Raw genomic sequence first — 8,344 nt, 5'->3', positions numbered from 1 at the left:
TATCTCAGAAGCAATAAAGACCAAATGGAGGAAGCACATCAGCCTTTGTGATCATGAGGTGTCAATGGGATCAGGTATCAGGCATCGAAGAACAAAAAATCTTATTGTGAATGAGGGGGAGCTTGGAGTTGAGACCTAAGACCCGTCTATAGGCAACTGGACATCCCCTTACAGAAGGGTTGTGGGGATGTAACCAGCCAGTCAGTGTGCAGTATACCAATGAAGAAACATGCAACTTTCCTCTAGCTCTTTATTCTTCCTCTCCCCTACTACCATGATGATCCCAGTTCTGCCTTAAAAATCCGGCTAGACCAGAGGATGTACACTGGTACAGATAAGAACTGGAAACGGAATCCAGGAGAGATAAACCCCTCAGGATGAATAATGAGAGTAGCAATATCAGGAGGGTAAGGTGGGGAAGAAAGGGGGAACCAATCACAAGGATCTACATATAACTCCCTCCCTGGTGCATGGGACAGTATAAGACATGAAAAATAATAATTTATAAATTATCAAGGGCTCATGGGGATGGGGGGAGGGACAAAAAATGAGCTGATACCAAGGGCTCAAGTGGAAAGAAAATGTTTTGTGAATGATGATGGTGACAAATGTAAAATGTGCTTGACACAATGGAGGTATCTATGGATTGTGATGAGTTGTATGAGGCCCCAATAAAATGATTTAAAAAAAAAGATTTTTATTTTATTTGGATCCATAATCCTTGGCAACACTGTCAAGAAACCAAAACACATAATTTATTGGAGAAATCTTCTGGAAAGGACCCACTTAAAGTGTTGAAATCAACAATGCCACTTTGGGTCTGAGGGGTGCTTCGCTCAAGCCAGACCATGGTATATTCATTACAACATATCCATTTTTTTAAAAAATGGACAATGAGTAAAACTATACATTAATTTCTTTTAGTTTTTTGTTATTTGTGCAGAATATTGAATACACCACAGACAGGAAGAAGTATAAACAAATCTATCTTGGAAGGAGCACTAATGAAACATTTGGCTGCTAACTTCTCAGTCAGTAGTTCAAAACTTCCAGGCACATCACTGCAGAAAAATAAGGCTTTCGATTCCAACACATAGTTCCAGTGTAAGAAACTACAGGGACAGCTCTACCCTCCCCTTTTTGGTTGTTATGAGTTGTTGTCCTCTCTATCGCAGTGAGTTTGTATTTTTTGTCTCTGAAGAAGTACAGGAAAAATGTTATTAAAAAGCAAAGATGTTAGGCATCATTCCCTTACATAGGACATATCACAGGAATGGAATAGTCCAGAGAAAAGGACATGATTGGTTTTTGACAAAAAATAAAACCACCTTCAATGGCCGTATTTTAACAATAGGGTGTATTTTAACAACACGGGGGCTAATTATGTCAGGCATTGTGGAGATTGTGAAAGACTAGGCAGGATTTCCTTCTGCTGTGCAAAGGATCATTGTGAGTGAGGAGTGGTTCTACCAGCCCAAGTATCACCATCAATAAAAAATAATTCCCACATATTGACCAACTGGATACATTGTCATCAAATTCATTCTTTTAATGAAGCCAGGAAAGGATTAAATTTCTAATCCGTGAAAGAGCTCAATCTTCCATTTTTAGAAATCTATACAAAATGTTTCACTGCACGAAGGGAATAAAGAAAACTGTAGGGTTGGAGAAATGGTGACACTGGACAACCTGTTAATCCATGTCCTCTGGTAGAACTTTCTATCCAGACTCTACTCAGAAAGTTCTGTTGCCCGTCCCAATGAACCAAGTCTCAAACTGGGATGTGGACACCTTACATAACCAACTCTAAGTCACATAAGGAAGATCATCAGTAATCCAGTGCATCATACCATATATACATTTCATAGCAATAGCTATCATGAAGCTTTATAAAGCCCAGTCTTCGTTCCCCTCCCCTGTCATGCTCTTACATTATAGTCAACCCTCAGGTAATGGACATAGTATTCTCAAGAAGTCTTATCTAACCTTTATGTGTATAATAAAATATACCAGGGCTCTTTAATACTCACCATTTTGTAGCTCAAGCGTCCTGTAGTCAAATTATTGTATTCTCTAAATACAAGAAGCAGGAGTCTAGGGAGTTTGGAGTTGGCTGAATGAATTTAGTTCACAGACCAGCCAAATGCTGAAATCTTTTCTTCTAGTGCATAAATGTGAAAGATCGTATTCCCAGATTTTTAGCTCCCTCAACTGGACAGTCTCTTTCTCTGGCAAGTCTGTGATCTGAAACATAGTAGTAGATAATGTTGAGTAAGGCATGTCAGTTTCTTGTCCTGCACTTCTTACCCTAAGTGGTGCCTCTTGGCCTCCAACCATGTTCCAATCTGAGTGTATTTGCATTAAATACAGGACCCACTCTAAATTTAGGGCGCATACTTCTTCAGCTCCCCTTAGTTGATATTCATGTGAGACCAGGTATTTATTCATCTTAGAGAATGAATGGATTCCAGGTCTTCCCAAAATGAAAACTCAATCTGAAGTACTGTATAGACTTGGGAGTTAAATGTTTAGGTTGATGGTTGATCTTTATTGTTAAAGGTTGACCTAGAGCATTAAATCACACAGATACATTTCATATCACCTTAGGTGATTTTTCAGGCACAACATATGATTTCAGTCCAAGTCAATGAACTCATTGTGTCAATTGTTTTTGTGCCATAAAAACACTAGTATTGTACTTAAAAAATAATTTAGAAAAGTATGACATGTGATTGATGGTTTTGTTGCTGTTATTTCCTGCGCACAATTTCCAGTAACAGTTTTTAAAACCATTTTATTGGGGGGGGTCATACCACTCTTATCACAATCTATACATCCATCCATTATGTCAGGCACATTTGTATATTTGTTGCCATCATCATTCTCAAAACATTTGCTTTCTACTTAAGCCCTTGGCATCAGCTCTTCATTTTTCTCCTCCCTCCCTGCTCTCCCTTCCCTCATGAACCCTTGATAATTTATAAATTATTATTTTGTCACATCTTACACTGTCATCTTCTTTCACTCACTTTTCTATTGTCCATCCCTCAGGGAAGAGTTTATATGTAGATCCTTGTAAGTGGTTCCCCATTTAGAATGATTTCTTTCCATTTACGTTTTACTTTATTTTTTTGACGCATTATCTGAAAGTAACACAAACAACCTAACCTGGGAAGATTTATAAAGAAAATCCCCCCAATATTTTAATGATCATTTAACTAAAAAAAGTAATTATTTATATGTATTTTAAGTAGTTGTCACACACGTGTTCATGTTTCTTTCTTTCCCACTACATCATCCAGCTAATTGCTATACTTTTATTTCTTGATATCAATGTAAATGTTTCTCTCATCGTGACATTCCAACACATTGAGTTTTTCATCAAAGTTTGTCCTGCTCCAAGCCCCTTGCATCCCATGGATACTGTACAATATCTACACTGTGTGAACAAATGCGCATGGTAGGGGGAGCCCATTTAGAAACCCATAGTAATAGAGTGTGATACCACAATAGAGTGTGGTAACCAGTGCAAGTTGTTTTAGAGGTGGACAACGAGATAAAAGGAAATAAGCAGGGAATACTAGAGGGGACTTGGTTAAGGCAGAGACAACCTTAACAAGAAAATAAGCCAAGAGGGGGGTGTATTTTCTATTCTCTAAGGCTCTTGTGTTTAAGGATGTCCAATGTTAAAGCTTTTGTGAAAGACGGCACACTACAGACAAGGTGTAGGTGTAGGTAGATTGATGATGCTAAGAGTCAAGGTGAATGAGGTAAGACTCTTAAAAGTACCTGAGATGAGGGAAGGTAATGGATGGTGTAGTCACTTTGTTCCTGGCTGGGGAGGGGAATTGAAAAGCTCTAGACTGTAGGCACAAGGTGGTTAGCAGCACGGTGGAACTGCAGTCTGAGGTCTTGTGACTAGCTCTTAGAAGGTTTCTGCAAGCCTGGAGTTATGACCACTTTTAGACAGCAGTTGAAGCAACATCAATATAGTTGAGAGGAATTACTATGAGGTAGAAGAAGGGCAAGCATGATGGTGGGGTAGGGAGGAAGGTAAAAGGAAACAGAGGAAAGATCTAGGAAGCAAAGCTATGGATAGTGGTATAAGCATAGGTCTGTACATATGTAAATACATTAATTCTTAAGAATAGAGGTCTTGACCTACATACATATATTTATAAGGACATACAATGAGATAGTAGATGGACTTTGGGACTCTGCTCAAGCCCTCACTGAATGCAAGACCACTTTGTTCTAACAACCTGACATTCTGTGATGCTCACCATACCAGCATAATCACTGAAGACAAAATGGGTGCATAAGCAAGTGTTGTGAAGAAGGAGGGTAGTGCCTGGCTATCAAAAGAGATACCACCTGGGGTCTTAAGGGCTTGAAGTTTAAAAGTGGTCATCTAGTAGAGAACCAATGGGCCCACATGGAAGAAGCACACCATCCTGTGTGATCATGAGATAGGGTAATAGACTTCAGAAGACCACAAACAAGCAAAATAAAAACCACCATATTGTTGAGAATTAGAGGGGTTGTAGTAGAGACCCCAAATCCATCTGTAAACAATGGGACATTTCCTTACAGAAGGGTCACACTGAAGGGATGAAACAACCAGGACACAGGATAGCACTGAAAAAAAACCAAATATTATTCTGGTTCCTTGAGGCTTCCTCACACCCCACTATCATGACTCCAGTTCTGCCTTTCCCTGTAGGCTAGACTGGAGCCTGTGCGCCGGTACAGAAAAGAGATAAGAGTTCGTGACATATGGAATCCAGGAACAGGAATGGGGAGTATTGATACCAGTAGGGGAGAGAAAGGCAGGGATGGGAGGGGAATGAGGGGGAGCCAATCACAATGATGGACACATACCCACACACACATACCCCGGTGACAAAAACAGAAACCATGGGGGAAGCGAGAGAGCGGTCTGTGCAAGATATGAAAATAACAATAATTTAATATTTTTCAAGGGGTCACAGGAGTTGGGGGAGAGGAAGAGAGGGAAAAGGGGGAGCTGATAGCAAGGTATCAATGGAAAGTAAACGTTTAAAAACGAGTGATGGCAACATATGTACAAATATTCTTGATACAATTGAAGTATGGATTGTTAAAATAGCCCCCAATAAAATTATCTTTTAAAAAAAGTACATGAGATGGATTAATGAAAGAGATGACTTATCATCCATTCGGTCATCTTGGACTAGAGCATGGGTTTCAAGCTAAGTAATGTTGACAGATGGCAAACAACACAAACTGGGAGAGGGCTGATTGCCTTGGGTTCTAGGACATCGCATGCATAGTTTTGTTTTTTTAGGGAGAAGGGATAAGCTAGTGTCTGGGCTGGAGCTTGTGAATCATGCTTAACCAGGAATATGGAGCGAAGAAAACAAAATGAGTGTGGTGGGGAGAGGCTATGCTTCGATAAAGGAGGGCAGCATTAGTCAGAATGGTTAGTTGGATATCGTTGACACCACCCTTTTGCAATCCTCCAAGTGTTCCTGAAGGCAGAGGGGTGTGAGGTTGTAGTTATAAGATAAAGGGTGAGGGTTAGGGCCCCTCTGAAACTGATCTGCAAGTCATGCTAATAGATAGATGCACAATTTGTTTTAGACCGTCTTGTGCCCAGTCACTATGCATTTCTGGAATCTCAGCATCAACATTCCTCTAGGTCTTAAGGACAGCCTTCCATCTCAGGGCTCTGAGACAAGGTGGTTTCAGTGAAAGGTGGGCTTCCAGGTCCCTCCTTGATTAATATTCTTAATCTAAGCTTGATTAAGTATTAACTTCTAGAAAGACTGCTAGCTTATGGAAAATTACAAAACAACTAAAAGGTGATAATAAGGTCAATAGATCAATAGATGCATTATACTGGATAAATCTTCCTAACAAGGCCTCTTTAGAGTGTTGAAAAGCAATGATGTTACTTTGAGGACTAGGTTTATCTGACCCAAACCATGGCATTGCCAATTACCGCATATGCATATAGAAGTTGGACATTGAATAAGGGAGAAATAAGAATCAATATGGTTAAATTGTAATGCATGGGCCTTCAGATAGACAAACAAATCTGTCTTGGCAGAAGTAAGGTCAGGGTCCTAGTTAGAGGTTAGGAGGTGAGAGTTCACATTAAATAATTTGGACATGTTGTCAAAAGTGACCAGTCCTTGGAGAAGGATATTTTGTTTGGTAAAGGGGCAGTGAAAAATAGGAATCCCTCAACTAAATGGATTGATACAGTGACTGAAGCAATAGGTTCATCCTAATTTGTTAGGATGCTGCAGGGGTTAGCAGTGTTTCATTCCCTTGTGCACAGGGACTCAATCAGAACTATCAACAACAAGAGCCTCAGAAATTACTAATCAACACCCAAGGCATGCACAAAATGCTAAATAGTTATGTTTACAAAAGTTATTTCCATGGTATCAAATGCCCAGAAACTCAGGAGACATTCACTAGAATTTAAGCCCTAGTTAAAAAGAAGGAATGGGCCCTGCCCACTCACTGCCTTCTTCCCTCTGCCTTCCTTCCCCGCTGTGTGACGTCTCCTCGTACAGGCCGGAGCCCAGAGCCATGGCCTCGGGCGACACCCTCTACAACGCCATGGACGGCTCAGAGATGCTGGCCGAGATCATGGAGCTGCATGAGATCGAGGTGGAGACCATCCCGGTGGAGACCATCGAGACCATGGTGGTGGGCGAGGAGGACAAGGACGGGGGCGACCACAGTGGCGGGGGTGGCCATGGGCACGCCAGCTACCACCACCACCACCACCGCCGCCGCCCATGATCGCACTATGGCCGCAGGTCGCTAAGGTCACAGGTCACCGACGACCTGAGCCAGGTGCACCACCACCAGGAGGCGATCCTGGTGCAGACGTGTGAGTTGGTGGTGGGCGCAGAGGAAGGCTTCGAGGGCCAGATCCCAATCCCAGTTCCAGCGCCGGCCAGCGTTGGCAACGAGGACGATGAGGACTACATCGAGCAGACCTGGTCACCGTGGAGGTGGCGGCAGCGACAGCTCTCATCGGGCGGCGGGGGTGATGCGGGCAACAAGAAGTGGGAGAAGCAGGTGCAGATCATTCAAGATGCTGGAGGACCCGTTCTCCGTCACTCTATGGTAGTCAGATGAAAAAAGGTCTTGACCATGAGACTGGTTGGGGAGCAGATCATTGGGGAGAACTCCCCTCCTGACTACTCGGAGTACATGACGGGAAAGATGCTCCCGCCTGGAGGGATCCCTGGCATCTACCTCTTGGACCCCGAACAGCTGGCAGAATTTGCCAGAATGAAGCCAAGAAAAATTCAAGAAGCTGATTCTCCGAGAACAATAGCTTGCCCTCACAAAGGCTGCCCGAAGGTGCTCAGGGACAACTCAGCCAGGAGGAAGCACCTGCACACCCACGGCCCCGCGTCCACGTCTGTGCCGAGTATGGCAAGGCTTTTGTCAAGAGCTCAAAGCCAGACAACACCAATTGCTTCGTACTAGAGACAAACCTTTTCAGTGCACGTTGGAAGGCTGTGGGAAGTGTTTTTCCCTGGATTTCAGTTTGTGCACAGACGTGCAGATCCACACGGGAGACAGGTCCTAGGTGAACAAGAAGTTTGCTGAGTCGACTAACCTGAAATATCACATCTTAATACACGCCAAGGCCAAAAAACAACCAGTGAGACACCATGAGAAGGAAGCTCCTTCTCAGCCCCAGAAGCCTCTTCCAGAAGTGACTGGAAGACAACGTGCCTCTCCTTTGTATGTTGTTTCTAGGAAAGAATTTTAAAAAGGAATCCTACACACCTAAGGGACATGTTTTGATAAAGTAGTAAAAATTAAAAAAAAATAAACCAAGGCTTATTAAGATGACATTGCTAAGATACTCTATCTTGCTATCTAATCATGTTTCAAAAACAAGGTGTTTTTGTAAAGTGTGGTCCCAGCAGGAGAACAATTCATGAACTTCACATCAAAAGACAACTCTTTACATGACAGTGCTAAAAATGGGACTTCTTTTCACATTTTTAAAATATAGATCTCACCTGTTTTTCCCAAACTGGGGGTTAGTGACTATTTGTCTGTCAAGGGGAGTGTAAATCATGTAGTCTTCCAAAATGAGGAGTCAGCTGAAAGATCAGAGGGTTCAGCCAGTGCCTGGGATCAATGGTAGTTCAATGAGTTTTAGGTTGCTTGCAAGGGATATAATTAATTGAGTTGAAATAAAATTCCAGGAGAAACTTCTAGCATAATCAGACCATAGATTAAAGATTAATACAGAGTACTGTGATGGTATGAATAAATACTGCTTTACTATTTGGTAGTTTACATTCAAGTAATTGAGTGT

At 42.0% G+C, this 8,344-nt stretch overlaps 1 pseudogene; it reads left to right on the top strand.

Moving 5' to 3' along the window:
* Positions 1–6,582: 6,582 nt before the first annotated feature.
* LOC142427554 (transcriptional repressor protein YY1 pseudogene) lies at positions 6,583–7,786 on the top strand (annotated as a pseudogene).
* The last annotated feature ends 558 nt before the right edge of the window (positions 7,787–8,344 follow it).

The sequence above is a fragment of the Tenrec ecaudatus genome, chromosome 15, assembly GCF_050624435.1.
Source record: "Tenrec ecaudatus isolate mTenEca1 chromosome 15, mTenEca1.hap1, whole genome shotgun sequence".
NCBI classification, from domain to species: Eukaryota; Metazoa; Chordata; class Mammalia; order Afrosoricida; family Tenrecidae; genus Tenrec; species Tenrec ecaudatus.
This window is presented reverse-complemented; position numbering and strand designations above follow the sequence as displayed.